Source organism: Balaenoptera acutorostrata, chromosome 1 (genome assembly GCF_949987535.1).
Source record: "Balaenoptera acutorostrata chromosome 1, mBalAcu1.1, whole genome shotgun sequence".
NCBI classification, from domain to species: Eukaryota; Metazoa; Chordata; class Mammalia; order Artiodactyla; family Balaenopteridae; genus Balaenoptera; species Balaenoptera acutorostrata.
In genome coordinates, this window is record NC_080064.1 from 943,338 (window position 1) to 962,260 (window position 18,923).

The 18,923-nt window shown below is 43.0% G+C and overlaps 1 protein-coding gene and 1 pseudogene across 5 annotated transcripts in view; one reads left to right on the top strand and one right to left on the bottom strand.

Annotated features, from left to right (window-relative positions):
* The window catches only part of GNB1 (G protein subunit beta 1), a 92,816-nt gene that overhangs the window by 39,011 nt on the left and 34,882 nt on the right, over window positions 1–18,923 (bottom strand). For 2 of the 5 annotated variants that reach the window (XM_057550299.1, XM_057550293.1), the window contains one exon: window positions 3,802–3,850. The exons of 2 other annotated variants lie outside the window; for them this stretch is intronic. The gene's annotated coding sequence lies outside the window, so the exon portion shown is untranslated. Of the gene's footprint in view, window positions 1–2,443; window positions 2,556–3,801; window positions 3,851–18,923 lie in introns of those variants that run through there. One more of the 5 variants, XM_057550306.1, reaches the window with a different exon arrangement.
* The window catches only part of LOC103003625 (iron-sulfur cluster assembly enzyme ISCU-like), a 53,395-nt pseudogene that overhangs the window by 7,214 nt on the left and 27,258 nt on the right, over window positions 1–18,923 (top strand).

Sequence of the window (18,923 nt, forward strand, 5' to 3'; positions counted from 1 at the left end):
ACTCTCAGCCCCAGGTGGCCTCCACCGAGTTGACAACCTCTCTCTGCCTCTGAATTTTGGTCTGAAAGTGGAAACAGTAACACTACCTACCTCACATGCTATAAGGACTCAATGAAAATCCACATAAGGTCCTTAAAACCTGACTGAACCACAGCAAATGCTCACTAAATCGAACTTGTTACAAAAGCAGTAATAGGGTTTTCCACTTGAAATGATTTAAGTAACAGAAAACTTCTCCCTCACCGGTCACTCTTCCGACCCAGTCAGTGGAACAGGCCCTCCGCACAAACGAAAAATATGGGCAGCAGCAGCCACCAGGGTGATACAGGGGTTCAGCAGGTAGAGGCAGGGCCTGCTCCTACGCTAATTGCTCATTTAGCTTAAAAAATATCTTTATTGAAGGTAAATAACACAATAAACAATTACAATTTGATACACTCTGACATATTATACACCTATGAAACCACCACCTCAGTTAAGGTAATGGACACATCTACACCCCCAAAAGTCTCCTTGTGTCCCTCTGTAACCCCACCCCCGACGCCCAGGCAACCACGAATGTGCTTTCTGTCACCACAATAAGTTTGCATCTTCTAGAGTTTTATATACGTGGAATCATACAGTATGCGCTTTTCTGTGGTCTGGCTTCGCGCCCTCAGCACAGTTACTTTGAGATGCATCCATGCTGTTGCATGTCTTTACATGGACGTCTGCCCTCGTTTCTCTTGGGTAAACATCTAGGAGTGGAAAGGCTGGATCATACACAGCAAGCAGACGTTTAACCTATTAAGAAACTGCTGAACGGTTTTCAACACGGTTGCACCATTTTTCATGCCCACCATCAGTGCATGAGAGTCCAGCGCCTGCACACCCTCGGCAGCACGTGATATGGTCAGTCTTTTCCATTTTAGCCACTGTAATAGGTGGTTAGTGGTGTCTTGTGTGTGTGTTTTTTTTTTAATAAATTTATTTATTTTATTTTTGGCTGCGTTGGGTCTTTGTTGCTGCACGCGGGCCCCTCTCTGGTTGCGGCGAGCAAGGGCCACTCTCCGCTGTGGTGCACAGGCTTCTCACTGTGGTGGCCTCTCCCGTTGGGAGCACGGGCTCTAGGCGCACGGGCTTCAGTAGTTGTGGCGCACGGGCTTAGCTGCTCCGCGGCATGTGGGATCCTCCCGGACCAGGGCTCAAACCCGTGTCCCCTGCACTGGCAGGCAGACTCCCAACCACTGAGCCACCAGAGAAGCCCCTTGACATGGACCATTTTTAAAGTCATTATTGAATTTTGTTACAATATTGCTTCTGTTTTGGTTTTTTGGCCACAAGGCATGTGGGATCTTAGCTCCCCAACCAGGGATCGAACCTGCACTCCCTGCATTGAAAGGCGAAGTCTTAACCACTGGACGGCCAGGGAAGTCCCCTCGTTGTGGTTTTAATTTGCATTTCCCTGATGGCTAATGATTTTTCACGTGCTCATCTGCCATCTCTCTATATTCTCTGGTGAAGTCTCTGTTCAAATCACTTGCTTGTTTTTCGGGTTGTTGTTTTCTTAATATTGAATTTTAAGAGTTCTTTACTTACTCTGGACATAAGTTACCTAGAAGACATGTGATCTGCTAGTATTTTCTGCCAGTCTGTGGCTTGTCTTTTCATTCTCTTAACAGTGTCTTTGAAGGAGGAGATATTTTTAAATTTGATGAAGTCCAATTTATAAATGTTCTCTTTAATGAACTGTGTCTTTGATGTCATTAAGAAATCCTTGCCTAACCCAAAGTCTCAACGACTTTGTTTTCTTTTAGATGTTTTCTAGTGTTAGGTTGTGTCTGATTCATTTTGAGTTAATTTTTGTCTATGGAGTCAAGCTTACCTTTTACATATGGATACCCAACTGTTCAAGCACCTAATTCATTCATTTTAGTTTTGTTTTTTAATTTAAAATTATTTCAGGGACTTCCCTGGTGGCGCAGTGGTTAGGAAGCCACCTGTCAATGCAGGGGACGTGGGTTCGAGCCCTGGTCTGGGAAGATCCCACATGCCGTGGAGCAACTAAGCCCGTGTGCCACAACTACTGAGCCTGTGCTCTCTAGCCCGCGAGCTACAACTACTGAGCCCGCGAGCCACAACTACTGAAGCCCATGTGCCTAGAGCCCGTGCTCTGCAACAAGAGAAGCCACCGCAATGAGAAGCCCACGCGCCGTAACAAAGAGTAGCCCCTGCTCGCTGCAACTAGAGAAAGCCCGGGTGCAGCAACGAAGACCCAACGCAGCCAAAAAATAAATAAATTTTTAATAAATAAATAAATAAATAATTTCAACTTACAAAGAGTTGCAAGAATAATACAAAGAACTGGATACCCTTGCCCAGATTCACCGCCAACACTGTGACATTTATTGCCCCCATTTCATAAAAACATATTGGAATTCTTTTCTGAATTGTGTGGCCTCACCTTTATCTGTATCATCTGCTGATATTCCAACCAAGATTTGATTTGCAAAAGGGGCTCTTCTGCTTTCTACTGAAAGAAGCTGGAGAAACACTGCTCTTGTCCAGAATGTGGACCATCATCTCTGGGACCTTAACCCTTCATGCTGAACACTGGATGAAGACTTTGAAGAGAAAACCCTTCTCTGGATCAATTTGTTTGAAAACAACTTCGAGCTTAAAAATGAGAGATGGGCAAAACTGTAACAAAAACCAGGTTCTTAAAAAAAAGAAACCCTGAAGAAATTTAAATATTGTACTTTAGAAACTGGTAAGAATCAATTACGTCAAAATTACCTTAATTCCTGTAATGTCTGAAACATTTATATTAACATATTTCCATACAAATACAAATATAAGATTTTTAGAAATTTCATGTTACAGGAAACGTCTAAAAATCTTATATGTTCTGGTATAATGTTATAAGTAATAATCCTAGTTATTACTTTAAAATGTATATCTCAGAAATAACTAATTTTCTTGTCAACTGCATTATTATGAACTTTCATCAAATCTTTAACCATGGTCATTTTTAAGTCTTTTGTCATTTACAGACAGTTCTGGGTGTACTCTGATGATTTTGCAAATATGTTCCTATAAAAGAGTTTCATCTTCAAGAAATTCATGGAAAAGACTCTGACAAGTACAGGTTTCTGGTAACTGACTGTACTGCTGAACTGAATGAATAAGCATTTTCAGAACTCTAATGAAAAACTGATGAACTCATAAAAGAGCTAACAAAAGATCAAGATGAAAAAAAAAGAAATTAATTACATGGGACTGAGTGAACTGATGAGGATGAGTATAATTTTTGTGACTTTCTGTCTGAATTAAAAAAAAAAAATCCCACAAGGACTCAGAGGAAAAGAATATACAAATCAATTTTCACTGCAAAGTAAAGGAGCTGTTACAGTGGAGGATTACTGGACTGAATGTCAATATTATGACATAGTATAAGTGTGTTTCATGTTTGGTAATTGCAATCATTGTTGCTTTTGTTGTGGTCATCCATGTACAATGCTTGGTGTCAGTCTATCTATCTCTTGTAAAAATAAAATACAGTGTGTGTGTGTGGAAAAAAAAAAAAAAATAAGTGATAAGTAACATGGCTCATAACATCAGCTTAGCCACAAAAAAGATTACCATTCAAAAACATCTTATTCTACATAAGAAATAGTTATATCTAATGATAAATTAATATAGAAAAATTAACCTGCTGGTTTTGAGTCAAAAAGTAAATACATATTTCTTTTTCCTGCCATTTTTTAAATAAATGAGATTACTTTGGTCTGTTAAAAAAAAAAAAAAAAAAAAAAAAATTACCTTAATTCCGAAGTGCTTCCGGTCTGGTCTCCAAAACATGTAAAATTGTCTGCAACGGAGAAAAGGCTGTATTTGCATTGATTCAGGTTGTGAGGCACAGTATTCCATACATTTTAAGAAGCACATAATTCCGCCCCTTCCCCATCACCATTTCTTGCCCCCAAATCACTTTACTTATTAGTACTTTGTATTAACTTAGTGGTAAGTTTTTCGGTGTGGAAAAGAAGAAATCTGATCTCAATTTCTTTTAAAAAAAAAGAAAAATCCTTAGAAATGCCTCAGGGAAAATACCTTGAATTAAACTGAAAAGCATCAGGGGGAAGGGGTGTTTAGAATCCTGTTACTACAAAAATTATAGTAACAGCAACAGAAAAAAACACTGCAATTCAAGAAGCTTCTAAGAGTAACCTTCCCCAGACTTTCCCGTCTGGCCCGCAGAGGATCTCATGTGAATGTCAAAGAAGCCACGGGCTGACTGTTCCCTAAGTGCAGGCAAGTCAACCTGGGCACATCTCCAGCCCATCCCTCTGGCCCAGTCCAGCTGCTGCGGTGCCATCCAAAGATGTGGCCCTGGGTGTCCAGGAGGCCAGAGCAGCAGACACAGCAACAAGCCTCTGGACTTGCCTCTCATCACACTGCAGCCAGTGCAAAAAAATATTTATTTCTAGGTTTCTTCTGAAATACCTGCTTGTTCTTTCCCAGAAACTAAATTTCAATACACTTAAAGATGTTCTGGGTAATCTCTCCAAAATACTCTGTGAAAAGGCTGCTTTTGGACATTTCACAGGTTACCTCTTGTCTATTGATCAATTCTCTATTACGTTTACAAACTCAGTGCATGCCCCTAACCTGGGGGTCAGGAGAGGCATCAACAAGCTGACGTTCCCCAGTTGAACTATGAATTCTAAGGCATTTATTTATAACAAAATAGTTTTGTTTTCGAATTATGCTCGAATGCTGCTTATGTTATAAGCAAGCACATACTTTTCTGGCAGTAGAAGTGGGCATGGAAGAAAACAGTGTGGTGGTTCCTCAAAAAGTTAAACACAGAATCACCATACAACCCAGCAATTCTACTTGTAGGTATACATCCAAAAGAACTGAAAACAGGTATTCAATACATGTACACACATGTTCACAGAAGCACTATTCACAACAGCCGAAAGGTGGCAACAGCCCAAATGTCCATCAACAGATGAATGCATAAACAAAATGTGGTACACCCACACAATGGAATCTTATTCATCCATAAAAAGGAATGAAGTACTGATACACGTACAACGTGGATGGTCCTTGAAAACATTACACTACGTGAAGAAGCCAGACACAAAAGGTCACATATTGTATGATTCTGTTTATGTGAAATATCCAGAACACGCAAATCCACGGAGACAGAATGCAGTAGCTGCCAGGGGCTCTGTGTGCGATGGACAACTGCTCAACGGATACAGGGATCCTTCTGGGGTGACAAAAATGTTCTGGAATTAGGTAAAGGTAGTGGCTGCACAACACTGTGAATTACTAAAATGCCACTGAATTGTTCACTTTAAAATGGTTTTGTTATATGAATTTTACCTCGGGGTGGGGGGAGGAATAAGTGCTGTTAAAGGTACTTGAAAAAACCAAACCAAACCAGTGGGTGTGGAAGAAGTTGGAGACAGGGGCAAACTATGGCTCTCGCCCCCATGAACCCCCTGAGCCGGGCTCCCAGGAGTGCACACCCAAGGCTTCATGAAGCCATGAAACTGAAAGCCGGGGAATCTCAACCTTGGCACAACTGATGGTTTTTTTTTACATTTATTATTTTATTTATTTATTTATTTATTTATTTATTATTTTCGGCTGCATTGGGTCTTCGTTGCTGCGCACGGTCCTTCTCTAGTTGCAGTGAGCGGGGGCTACTCTTCGTTGTGGTGCGCGGGCTTCTCACTGCGGTGGCTTCTCTTGTTGTGGAGCACGGGCTCTAGGCGCGCGGGCTTCAGTAGCTGTGGCACGCGGGCTCTAGACCGCAGGCTCAGTAGTTGTGGCGCACGGGCTTAGTTGCTCTGCAGCATGTGGGATCTTCCCGGACCAGGGCTCGAACCCGTGTCCCCTGCATTGGCAGGCGGATTCTTAACCACTGTGCCACCAGGGAAGCCCCACAACTGACATTTTAGATTGGCTTGTTCTCTGTGGTGGGGGCCGTCCTGTCTTCTGTAGGATATTCAGCAGCTGGCCGGCCTCAGCATCCCCTTCCCCAGCTGTGACAACCCCAAATTTCCAGACACCACTAGATGTCCCATGGGGAGAGCAATACTAACCCCAGGTGAGAGCCACTCCTTTAAGGAAACTGTCACAACCACCCCGATCTCCAAATGTAAGTCCTTTCACGTATTTTCCACATCAAGAGACAGACAGAAGAAAGTAAAATAGAAAAATGTATCATCGTTTGCTCTAATTCAAAGGCCTAGATTGCCTTGTGGCTCAAGGCATGAAACAAAGTTCAAGCTCCCTATTCTTTGGAAGAGAAGACAGGGAGCTAACTCCCAGAGAGCACTGACCCTCCAGCTCACAGAGGATGCTGAGAGCACCACCAAACCACCTCCCCCTGATTCACACGGACAGCTGTCTGGACTCATTTCTAGCTAAAAGTAAGACCCAAGTGGGGGTCTTTTTCTGACTGCCCAGCCCACAGAACTCAGCATAGAGAACAAGACCACTGTCTTAGCAGCACACATTCATGTGATCCTAAACTAGGGGTACCACTTTTACAGAAAATCAGAAAACCAGGGATTTAAAAAACCAAAGGCTACATTTTACAAAGCTACCACACCTACTAGAGGCAAAAGGTACAGTGGCAAGTGAGCCCCACCTTTAGACCCCTAAGGGCTGAGCACACTAGACTGATGAGCCTGGCTGACGGGTTTCCAGGGCCCACAGGGGAGGGGACAGCGCATGGCCAAAGAGTCAGGAGAAAAGGCGGTTCTCAGGCAGCAGGCTGGCAGGGAGGACGCTCCATGGTTACTCTGAAGCCCAGCCACGAGGGGTGCTGCTATAGAGTGGAAGTAAGGGGTGGCATGAGTACATGCTGAATTTTTCTCTATTTAACGTTCTTAGAAAGAGACCCAGTTAGAAAGAGAAGTTGGAGGAAGATACAAACCTAAAATTCAAGAAAAAGGTACAATCGTTTATAGACCAATTTTTAGTCAAATTTTAAATATGTGAAATAAAATTCAAATCACAGATTTAACAGAGTAACAACTCTATCATGATTTTTATGAGCAAACCAAACACTTTTAATATTCCAAATAAACAATGCCTCGCCTACCCCGACACTGCTTTTAGACCATCTTCCTTTGGCCGGTGGCAGCCTCCTGGAAGGAGGGCATGAGCCCTGTATCCCTCTCTCTTATCCTCTGTACACGGTCTGCCTATGCAAACCCGTGCCACACAAAGCTTCCAGACCACTCCCTCACAGAGGGACCAGACAGCCGCACACCACACCCTCCCTGCCCAGTACTGCTTCAGGCTGCCTCTGGCTGCACCTCAAACACTAGTCTTTGAAGTCTACCCAATACCTTGGCTTAATTTTAAGTGATTTATGGGTCAAATCCCTTGACCATCCATTCACTCAACAACTATTTCCATGCCTATAATGTGAGATAGTGTGCTAACGCTGAAAACACATGTCAACAACCAGGTATGTGAGCCACCTACATGGGTCTTACAGTCTAGTGGAGAAAGCATGAAAAATTATCCTATGAGGTACAGAGAGAAAAAAGAGAGAGGGACTGTACCAATACAAACTAAACTAATAAAAATCAAGAAGGGCTACTTTCTACAGACCTCCGATTATAAAATAAGACATGGCATGTAATATACAGCATAAGGAATACGGTCAGTAATTATCGTGATAGCTTTTGTATGGGGACAGAGGGTTACTAGACTTATCGTGGGGATCATTTCATAACATATACAAGCGTCACACCACTGTGCACTGCACCTGAAACTAACGTAATGTACATCAACGTCCTTCGGTAAAAAGGAAAGGGCTAGTTTCACACAGAGCTGTGTGGTACGGGCACAGTCCTGGAAATGCATGCACAGGCCAGGACCCCGAGGTTCAGAGAGCAGAGCGCTGAAGCAGGTGTGCAGCTGACCCGACCCTGGCTCTGGGGTCAGAGGGAACGGGCCCTGCCCCCAGCCCAGAGAGGCCACTGCACAAAAGCTGGGGTGGACTCCGAGCCCTTCTCAGTGGCCAGGGGCACCACAGTCCGCTCAAGGTGCTCAAGAGCCAAGGCAGTTCAATTCCCAAGATTTTTTTTTTTTTTTTTTTTTTTTGGCTGTGTTGGGTCTTGGTTGCTGCGCGTGGGCTTTTCTCTAGTTGCGGCGAGCGGGGGCTACTCTTCATTGCGGTGCGTGGGCTTCTCATTGCGGTGGCTTCTCTTGTTGCGGAGCACAGGCTCTAGGCGCACGGGCTGCAGTAATGTGGCATGCGGGCTCAGTAGTTGTGGCTCTAGGGCTCTAGAGCGCAGGTTCAGTAGTTGTGGCGCACGGGCTTAGTTGCTCCACGGCATGTGGGATCTTTCCCGCACCAGGGATCGAACACGTGTCCCCGGCGTTGGCAAGCAGATTCATAACCACTGCGCCACCAGGGAAGCCATGTTCCCAGGATTTTATTAGGCTAATATCCTTAGAGCAGATTTTAAAAGATGGAATTATTGTATGTCAAAGATTAGGCACTTTAAGGCTCCTGATAAGATCAACTGAGCCTATGTTTTGATTCAGTACAGTTGTTAATTTAGCAATATTAAATCTCTCTGTGATGAACTTCTTTGTACACACATAATCTAGTATCATGAGATTTTAAGTATCAAATACTAGCATTTGTATGAGTATTGTTATTCCAACATTTTTCAAAATCTAAAAACTGAGTCCTCTTGAGATATACCTAGAGAAGTCCTTTACTGGGGACATTAAAATTTCAAATCAAGCAAAGGTACACCTGTTGGGAATGATTCCTTCTATATCCATATAACCCCACACATATGCCCTGTTACTTATCTGTAATTCTGAGATCCGTAAACCCGGCCAGAACAGACATAAGGGCATTAACTAGCCTTTATCCTGTTCAGTGTGAACGGTCATACATTTTATCACAAGCTTTAAGGTGTCTGATTATAAGTCTTGCTGGGGGCACTGTGCATGTGTGATATACACACCACTTCATCTTTCTAAACCCTGAAAAAGGCTGAATTCTAGAACACATCCAGTCCTAAGAGTTTTGCATAAAGGACTGGGGGCTTGTAAGAGACAAAGTAAACTTCTCAGTTCTGAATAATTCTCTAGTACAAACCTGTCCTGAAGAGGCAGAATGTGAAATGATAATGTGAAGGAGGTCCCCTAGCCAAATTTAGGAATAAATCTGAGGGTAAAAAGGAATAATAATTATAACAGAATATATATTACTGAAAAAAAAATGAACACACAAGTACACAATAACACTCGAGTAATAAATAAAACAGAAAGAAACAAGAAGAAAGGTGAAGCGTTTCTTTAAAAGCTTTTCTACAAACAAATATAGAAGGAATGACAGGTTTAGGGCTCTGGAGTCGCCGCAGATGCAGGCAAAGACCACCCACCTGGGGGTGCTGAAATCAGTGGGTGAAAGTGTATGAAGTTACAAGGAAGTCACAAGGACTAAAACTATCACTCACAGATTATTTCTTCACTGTAAAAAGGAAAAGTTATTACAATTAAGAAATCTGGGGACTTCCCTGGTGGCGCAGTGGTTAAGAATCCGTCTGTCAACGCAGGAGACACGTGTTCGATCCCTGGTCCAGGAAAGATCCCACATGCCGTGGAGCAACTAAGCCCGTGCGCCACAACTACTGAACCTGCGCTCTAGAGCCCGCGAGCCACAACTACTGAGCCTGCACTCTACAGCCTGCGAGCCACAACTACTACCCGCTCGCATAGAGCCCGTGCTCCGCAACAAGAGAAGCCACCGCAATGAGAAGCCCACGCACCGCAACGAAGAGTAGCCCCAGCTCGCCGCAACTAGAGAAAGCCCGCGCGCAGCAATGAAGACCCAACACAGCCAAAAGTAAATAAGTAAATAAATAGATAGATAGATAGAAAGAAAAGAAAAGAAATCTGGTGTCATCACCTTAATCAAGTGATTAAATGTAGTATTACCAATAATGGAACAAACCAAGATTAGGGATCTCATGATATGATAAGATGAGAAGTACAGGTCACCTATGGGGCATTTTTGCCAAAAGTATTTTGCCTGTATCCAATCACGAGGAAATAATTTGTAAAAATCCAGAATGTGAGACATTACAAGTAATTGACCTGAACTCTTCAAAACTGCCAATGTTAACGACAGACAAAAACGTGGGAAGACTGCTCAAGATGTAGTGACCCTCAGGAGACAAGATAGCAAAATGTGCAACACATGAACTTGATTAAACCCTGAATTTGAATAAAGGGCATGAAGACATTCTGAAGAAAACTGAAGAAATCTAAAGGTGGACTTGGATTAGGCATTAGTGAATCAATGTTAAGATTTGGGGTATAATGAAACTACTGTGGATATGTAAAAGAACATCCTTGTTCTTGGGACAGGCTGGAGTTGTAAAGAATAAAGTATCATGACACAACAATCAAATGCTTCACCAAAAAAGCAGAGACAGAGAAAGAAAATGTTACAAATTACCCAACCTTGGTGAAAGGTACAGAATGTTCACTGACCTATTCTTTCAACTTTCTGTAGCTTCAAAAGTTATTCAAAATTAAAAGCTGGGGAAGGGAAATACTATGACCAACAGAAAACAAATATAGATTTTAAAAATATGCCCTTGCAGTGATCAAATGAAAGATGGGATGACTTGAAGATAAAGTCAGAGAAAATAACTTATTTTATAACTATTTTTTTTGACTTTTCCACTGACCAATACAGTAAGAAAAAGCTTTAGTAGCTGGAAAACTTGGTACAACCTCAAGATTTAATGACTCAATCAATGCATTTTCATTTTTAAGAGTGTACTTTTAAAAAAAGATGAATTAATATTTAACTTTTAATTTTTCATATTTAATTAATTTTTATTCATTTTAACAGTGTTTTGTTATTTTTCTCAGGCTAGCTAGAGGTTTATCAATATGATTTTTTCAAAGGATTCACTGATTTTTCCTACTGTGTTTCTGCTTTCAGTTTCACAAAATTCTGCTCATTGTCATTATTTTCTTCCTTGTGCTTGTTTTGAAATCAATGTGCTCTTCTTTTAGTTTCTTAAGGTAGAAGCTTAGATTAGAGAGACCTTTTCTGTTTTCTGTAGTAAGCATTTAATTCTACAGATTTCCCTATAAGCAATGCTTTCACTATGCCCCACAAATGTTGATATGTTTTGTTTTCACTTTCATTCAAATTAAGATTTTCAAGTTTCCCTTATGATGTCATCTTTAATTTTCAACTACCTGGGGACTTTCCAGACAGCATTCTGTTACTGTTCTCTAATTTAACTCCACTGCAATCACAGCTACCGTCTAGCCCCTGACAGGTCCAACTGCTGGGTCCTCCTCAAGTCTGGCTTCCATTGATTCCTTTATCTCTTAACAACAGATCACTTTCTGTGTATCACATATAATTTTTCACTGTGCACCAGAGAAAAACAACAGAAACCAAAGTAAACAGTATCTACGCCTACGGACGGGACACCCCTTCTTCTGTGGGGCCATCAGTATGGAAAATTAAGTCAATCTACTCTTCAGCTGAGTTGCACGCAGGTTTTGTAATCCTCAGCACGCCACAGCCGTCAGATTTCTTCAACAGTAAACTGCCTTCACCTTCACAACACTAGAATACTGTTCTCAAAAATTATTGGCCAAAGAAGAAATATACCCCTCTCAAACCCGCTGCAGGCTGGAAGTGAGGCAGAAAAGCAAGTCATCCAACTTCTGCTCAAAATTCAGATTCACATGAAGATGAAAACAAATGTGCAGGCTGCCTCAGTTTGAGGATGAGCCTTCAACTTTATTTTGGCAGAAAGGTGGGTGTTTGCTAAACTGAAAAAAAAAAAAAACCAACATACTGCGATAGAATATATAATAAGGACTCCCTCAAAGTTAATGTTCTGTCCCACACGGTACACATGGTCTTTGGCAGAGAACACACCTTGCCCCACAGCCACAAAGGCTCCCATAACCCCGTTTCCCAGGAGGCTGGGGCTCTGCCTTGCTTCCACTCGTGTGTCCAGAGGTTCCTTAATGAATACCTTCAGGTGCTACATTGGATATTCTGTACAAAGCTTCGACTTGCCTGTAGAACACTGCCAGCCACATTCCCGGCATCAAACCACACAGTGATTTCATACAGTGACACATCAAGAATCTCATGTCTGCACCACCTCCTCCTCATGCATTGTGAAAATGAAAGAACACACTGGGGCTGCAGTTTCCACCATCAAAGTCTGGGAACCAGCTCTGTATGAAGGTGCACCAGGGGCAGGAGAGGTGCACAGGAACACTTGTGATGCTCCTACCTAAAACAGTTTTGGCTAACCCTAGCTGCTGAATAATAAGCTTCTAACCATGCTCAGTTTTTTTTTTTTTAATTAATTTATTTATTTTTGGCTGCGTTGGGTCTTTGTTGCTGTGCGTGGGCTTTCTCTAGTTGCGGCGAGCTGGGGCTACTCTTCGTTGCGGTGCACGGGCTTCTCATTGTGGTGGCTTCCCTTGTGGCGGAGCACGGGCTCTAGGTGCGTGGGCTTCAGTAGTTGTGGCTCGCGGGCTCTAGAGCGCAGGCTCAGTAGTTGTGGCGCACGGGCTCAGCTGCTCCGCGGCATGTAGGATCTTTCCCGGACCAGGGCTCTAACCCGTGTCCCCTGCATTGGTAGGTGGATTCTTAACCACTGCGCCATCAGGGAAGCCCTCAATTGTTTTTTAAATTATCCTGTATCTTCTTGTGTTCATTAAAAGCTTAAAAAAACATACACACTTCACTGTGGTTTCCATATGAGATGGTAAATCTTTGGAGGAAAAGTTATGAGGGAAACTACTTATTTTTTGCAGAACGGTGGTTAACTATGCAATATGACCTGCAAAGAGTTCCAACTGGGAATGTAAATTGATACAGCCACTATGGAGAAGAGTATGGAGGTTCCTTAAAAAAGTAAAAACAGAATTACTATATGACCCAGCAATCCCAACACTGGGCATATACCCAGAGAAAACCGTAATTCAAAAAGACACATGCGGGGCTTCCCTGGTGGCGCAGTGGTTGAGAATCTGCCTGCCAATGCAGGGGACACAGGTTCAACCCCTGGTCCGGGAAGACCCCACATGCCGCGGAGCAACTAAGCCTGTGCGCCACAACTACTGAGCCCATGTGCCGCAACTACTGAAGCCCATGCGCCTAGAGCCTGTGCTCCACAACGAGAGAAGCCACTGCAATGAGAAGCCAGCACACTACAACGAAGAGTAGCCCCTGCTCGCGGCAACTAGAGAAAGCCCGCGCGCAGCAACGAAGACCCAACACAGCCAAAAATGAATAAATAAAATAAATACATTTATTAAAACAAAAAAAAAGACACATGCACCCAATGTTCATTGCAGCACTATTTACAATAGCCAGGTCACGGAAGCAACCTAAATGTCCATCAACAGAGGAATGGATAAAGAAAATATGGTACATATATACAATGGAATATTACTCAGACATAAAAAGGAATGAAATTGGGTCATTTGCAGAGACGTGGATGGATCTAGAGACTGTCATACAGAGTGAAGTAAGTCAGAAAGGGAAAAACAAGTATCATATATTAACGCATATATGTGGAACCTAGAAAACTGGTACCGGTGAACCGGTTTGCAGGGCAGAAACAGACACACAGATGTAGAGAACAAACGTATGGACACCACGGGGGGAAAGTGGCAGGGGTGGTGGTCGTGGTGGGATGAATTGGGAGATTGGGATTGACATGTATACACTAATATGTATAAAATGGATACCTAATAAGAACCTGCTGTATAAAAATATAAAATTAAAAAAAAGAAAAGAGCTCCAACTTTTTGCCCAACTTTGGTTTGCCTAGGAAAATAGCTCAAATTTTGCAATAAAAAACTAACTTCACTATCAAGCACAGTAGTAACTGCTGAACATTTGGCATGTTTTGGGGGGAAGAAGTATGCAAATACAGCCAGGGGTACATCAATATGGAAAACTGGATAGAAGCAGCAACATGCTCAGAGCACTTTAAATCCAATACAGAAACAGGAGGCGCAACCATAGCACTGACAGTCTCCCCCCAGGGCTGCCTGTACTTCCAGACTGACACCATGTGCCAAGCGCCCAGCACAATGACTGAAGAGACACTGAAATCAAGCTACATCATGTTTCAGAACTCCAGAAGCAAAAGTAAGATTCTAAAAGCTTCCAGATGGAACAAATCGGTGGTATACAAAGGATTAAGAATCAACAGCTCTGAATTCCCAACAGCAACACTGGAAACTGGGAGAAAACAGAGCAATGTCCTGAACTAATTCCAAGCAAGAACTGTATACTCAAAATTATCAATCCTAAGGTCAGAATAAAGACATACAAAGTCTAGGAAGCTACTAAAGGATATTTTCCCCCAAAAGGGGAAGAAATGAGGAAGACATCATCACATCTGGAACTCAAGAGATCCAGAGGAAACATGATTTCCTGCTCTTTCTTTTGTGGACCTTAGATTCGGTGGTTAATGCGCTCTTTGATACAGTAATGATATTCCGATACACTGACCATCCCAGAAGGTCTGACCCACATGGCACTCAGGTGTGTTATCAGGCACTGCTCTGAGCCCTGTGCCTACTGTTCCTCTAAGGCCCACAGCAATTTAATGAGCAAGCCTTAGGAGTGTACCCAGTATGTTACGGATAGCTAAACTGATAGAGCCTAAGACCCCAAACTAGATTTTAAACATGTATCTGGAAAAAAGACATAGGTCAAATTATTGTTAACCAACCCTAAAATTTATCAGGTACTTACTACATGCCAAACGCTATGCTGCTAAGTACTTTATACACATCATCTGATTAATTCCTCAATAACCCAACGAGTACATAATGTTATCATCATTCCTTGTCATTTCAATTCTGTAAAATTACAGAAAAGACAGCTCAGGCAAAGAAAGGTCAGCAACTAACTCAAAGTTGAACAAAGAACAAGAGGCACAGTTAGCACTGCACCCAGTGAAGGGACTCAAGCCCAGGGGCTTACGTTGGCACTAAACTTACTGCCATTTTAAAATAATAAGTCTGTGTACATTTTCTAAAAAGAAAGAAAATCAGACACAAAAACTAAATTTGTCCCTTTGCTCAGAATGTCCTTTGGCCTCTCTTCCCCTCTGCCAGGAAACAGCACTCAACCTTAGAGACAGAGCTTTATTAAACCTTCCTGACTGCCCCTCTCCCCAACTACCCAGCCTCCCTCCTGTTCTCTGACCCACTGCCATGTTCCCATCCTACTAGGCTGTAAGCAAGGACTGTGCCTTGCCTTCACCGCTGCTTTGGACACTTTGCTTTGGAGCGGAGGGGTCTGTCACCTTACAGACCACCTTTTCTAAGAGCTGCCCCCATTGTTCCTCCTCCAAACCCTGGTCTTGGGATGGTCCCCTGGCTCCCACTCACCCCAGTCAGAGCTGACCACACCAAGGACAGGTACCCAGCTCAAGTCAGACCGAACACACTGTATCCCCCAATAACGAGGAAACTGAGACTGAGAGTGCAGTGGGCTCTCTGGGTCTGGAAGTGGGACATGAACTGGAGAGCTGTGGCGGGCCGCCCTCCACAGCGTAGACGGAGCAGCAGAAAGAAGAGCAACACAGACGCACAGGAGGGGCACACTCCCCACTGTTCCTGTCCCTTCCCAGGGCCTCTGCACTCCAGTCTTACAATTAATTCTTGTTTTTTCTTTTTTTTTAATATTTGAATTTTATTTTATTTTTTTATACAGCAGGTTCTTATTAGTTATCAATTTTATACATATTGCTGTATATATGTCAATCCCAATCTCCCAATTCATCCCACCACCACCACCCCCCCGCTTTCCCCCCTCGGTGTCCATACGTTTGTTCTCTACATCTGTGTCTCTATTTCTGCCTTGCAAACCGGTTCGTCTGTACCATTTTTCTAGATTCCACATATATGCAATAATATACGATATTTGTTTTTCCCTTTCTGACTTACTTCACTCTGCATGACAGTCTCTAGGTCCATCCACGTCTCTACATCTTCATGTTTTTTCTTAATCTGGAGCTTCAGTTGGTTGGTTTCTTGCAACCAAATAACTCTACTAAAACTACCTGTATATCATACCTACGCCAGCACCAAGCATCCATTCCCTAAGTGCTTGCAAATAACTCCATGACCTCCTCAGTTTAGGGCTTCACCAACAGTCTCTGCGAGAGGACCCCCAAGTTCCCACCTGTCTTATCTTCCAAGCCTGAACCCTTAGCCTCCAGTTACACACCCTTTGCCTCCCACCTGGGGGATGGCAGCAACAGACCCTTAGCCCCCTTACCTGACCGTATGAGCAACACCTGACGTGCCAATCACCTCCTCCTCCTCGAACGCTGGGTGAGGGGATACCATTCTTTTGCTGTCCCCCATCTCCTTGCTACGCCCTTTCCTGACTGCAGCCCGATCCCTAGAATTCTGGCAGTGCAGTGCTCTAAGGGCTCAATCCCCTATCACAGTAACAGGCTTTCCTTTCCAAACCCCTGACGGTGGATTCACTGCCCACTTCCGGCACAGAAAACCCCCTCCCCCCAAGCTGCCACTCAATCCTACCCATCCCCCTGTCTCCCCCTGCCCCGGACTCCACTCCCACTGTCCGGGCCTTTGCCTAGCCTGCTATTAACTTGCTTCCCCAGCCACCTCTTTCCCTCTCCAGCCATCCTATACACCACTGCCTGATTTATCTTTCTGAAGGGCAGCTCTTGACATCTGACTCCAGTCTTCAAGTGCTCCTCCTACAGAAGAAAATCAAACTTTTTAGCCTGGCCTAGTCGAAAGCCCTTGTACCTTACCCACCATACTTTCAGGCACCCTCCCCCAGGATTCTGATTCATCGAGTCTGAGGGTGGCCAAATACACGTACACAAACGCTGTGGGTGACCTGGGGCTCTCCGCCAGATTTGGACCAAGATCCTGACCACCAGTCCCTTACAGAGAAATCCGAGAAACATTAATATATTCTTGCCTTGAAGAGTTAGAGACAACTTTTAAAAAGTAATATATTTCCCCACAGTCAAGAAAAAGGACATGCTTCCAAAACTTACCAGCTGAAGACATGAGCATCGTATTTCCTATAAAAACTGCAAAACAGAAGGCACTCTGAATTGAAGTGTTTCTGTCACTCAAATTCTAAAGCGTCTGTGATTTATGATGGGAACTAGAAAGAAGCAAGAATCATAGACACTCTGTGCCTTCAGACCATTCAGAATCCGGCAGTGCTCTTTACTGTGAAGCTCAGCTGATGTCTGTGTTTATTATGCGGTCTCTGTTAGAAAAGCATTTCGTGAACCTGTTCTTGTGCCATGCACCAGTTTAGGCCAGACTAAAACAAGCAGGAATATTTACAGGCATACTTTGTTTTACTGCACTTCAGAGATACTGCGTTTTTTACAAACTGAAGAGTTGTGACAGCCCCATGTTGAGCAAGTCCATCAGCGCTGTTTTTCCAACAGCAATTACTCACTTTGTGTCTCTATGTCCCATTTTGGTAATTCTTGAAATATTTCAAACTTCTTAATTATTATTATATTTGTTATAGTGTTACTACCTAATGTTACTATTATAACTCACTGAAGGATCAAACAATGATTAGCACTCTTTAGCAATAAAGTATTTTCAATTTAAGGTCTGTATGTTTTTTTAGACATAATGCTATTGTACACTTAGCAGACTACAATATAGTGTAAACACAACTTTTATATGCACTGGGAAACAACCAAAAAAGTCATGTGATTTGTTTTATTGCAATACTCGCTTAACTGTGGTAGCAGAACCGAACCGGCAGTATCCCCAAAGTATGCCTGTACTTCCACTTTGAAAACATATAGCCATGCTATACAGCAGCACTAAAATAGGATGAACGTTTTAAATTGTTTATAAAACATTTAACAATAAATGGTCTTGATATCTGGGCTCACGTTTGTGAGCCTTCATTCATGCACTCATCACGCCTGTTTCGTGCCAGGCACTGAAGCAGGGTCTCCACACACTGACTTGTCCTTGCCATTCAAGTTTCTCACCTGCTTAAACTAAACACTGATAAACGCAGCCACTTCTTATCTCTCTCTAGATGTGACAGGAGTTGCCAAATTAACTTTGTTTTCTCCATTCCTGGATTTTTACTCCAATTGCTATCCCTCTCTTAAAGGAAACCTTGTTGGTACAAAAAAGCCCAGTCATCAAAAAAGGGGTGAGAAGGGGGACCACAGTAAAGAAGCGGAAACACAACAAAGAAACGGGCATCAAAAATCTGTTTGGAGGACTTCCCTGGTGGTGCAGTGGCTAGGAATCCGCCTGCCAATGCAGGGGACACAGATTCGATCCCTGGTCCGGGAAGATCCCACATGCCGCGGAGCAACTAAGCCCGTGCGCCACAACTACTGAGCCTGTGCTCTAGAGCCCGCGAGCCACAACTACTGAGCCCACGTGCCACAACTACTGAAGCCCGTGCACCTAGAACCCGTGTTGCACAAGAGAAGCCACCGCGCCACAGCAAGGAATGGCCCCCACTCAACACAACTAGAAAAAACCCCACGCAGCAACGAAGACCCAACGCAGCCAAAAAGTAAAATAAATAAACAAAAATCTGTTTGAAGGAGGATCTATATGAATCATTTTGGTCCCAAACTTTCCTTCCTAATTAAGCTTTAAGCAAGTGAATGCTCAAGATAAAATTCCTTGATTAAAGAATCATTAGTCATAGGAATTCACCAAGAAGCTTACTGAATACAAGAAAACCAAGCTTATAAGCTTATAACCAAGCTTTGGTTATTATAATAACCAAAGTTCCATCCAAGTTATTCATTAATTAGTAAAAAGTAAATGGGAGAGAGGAACCAAGATGGCAGAGTAGAAGAATGTGCTCT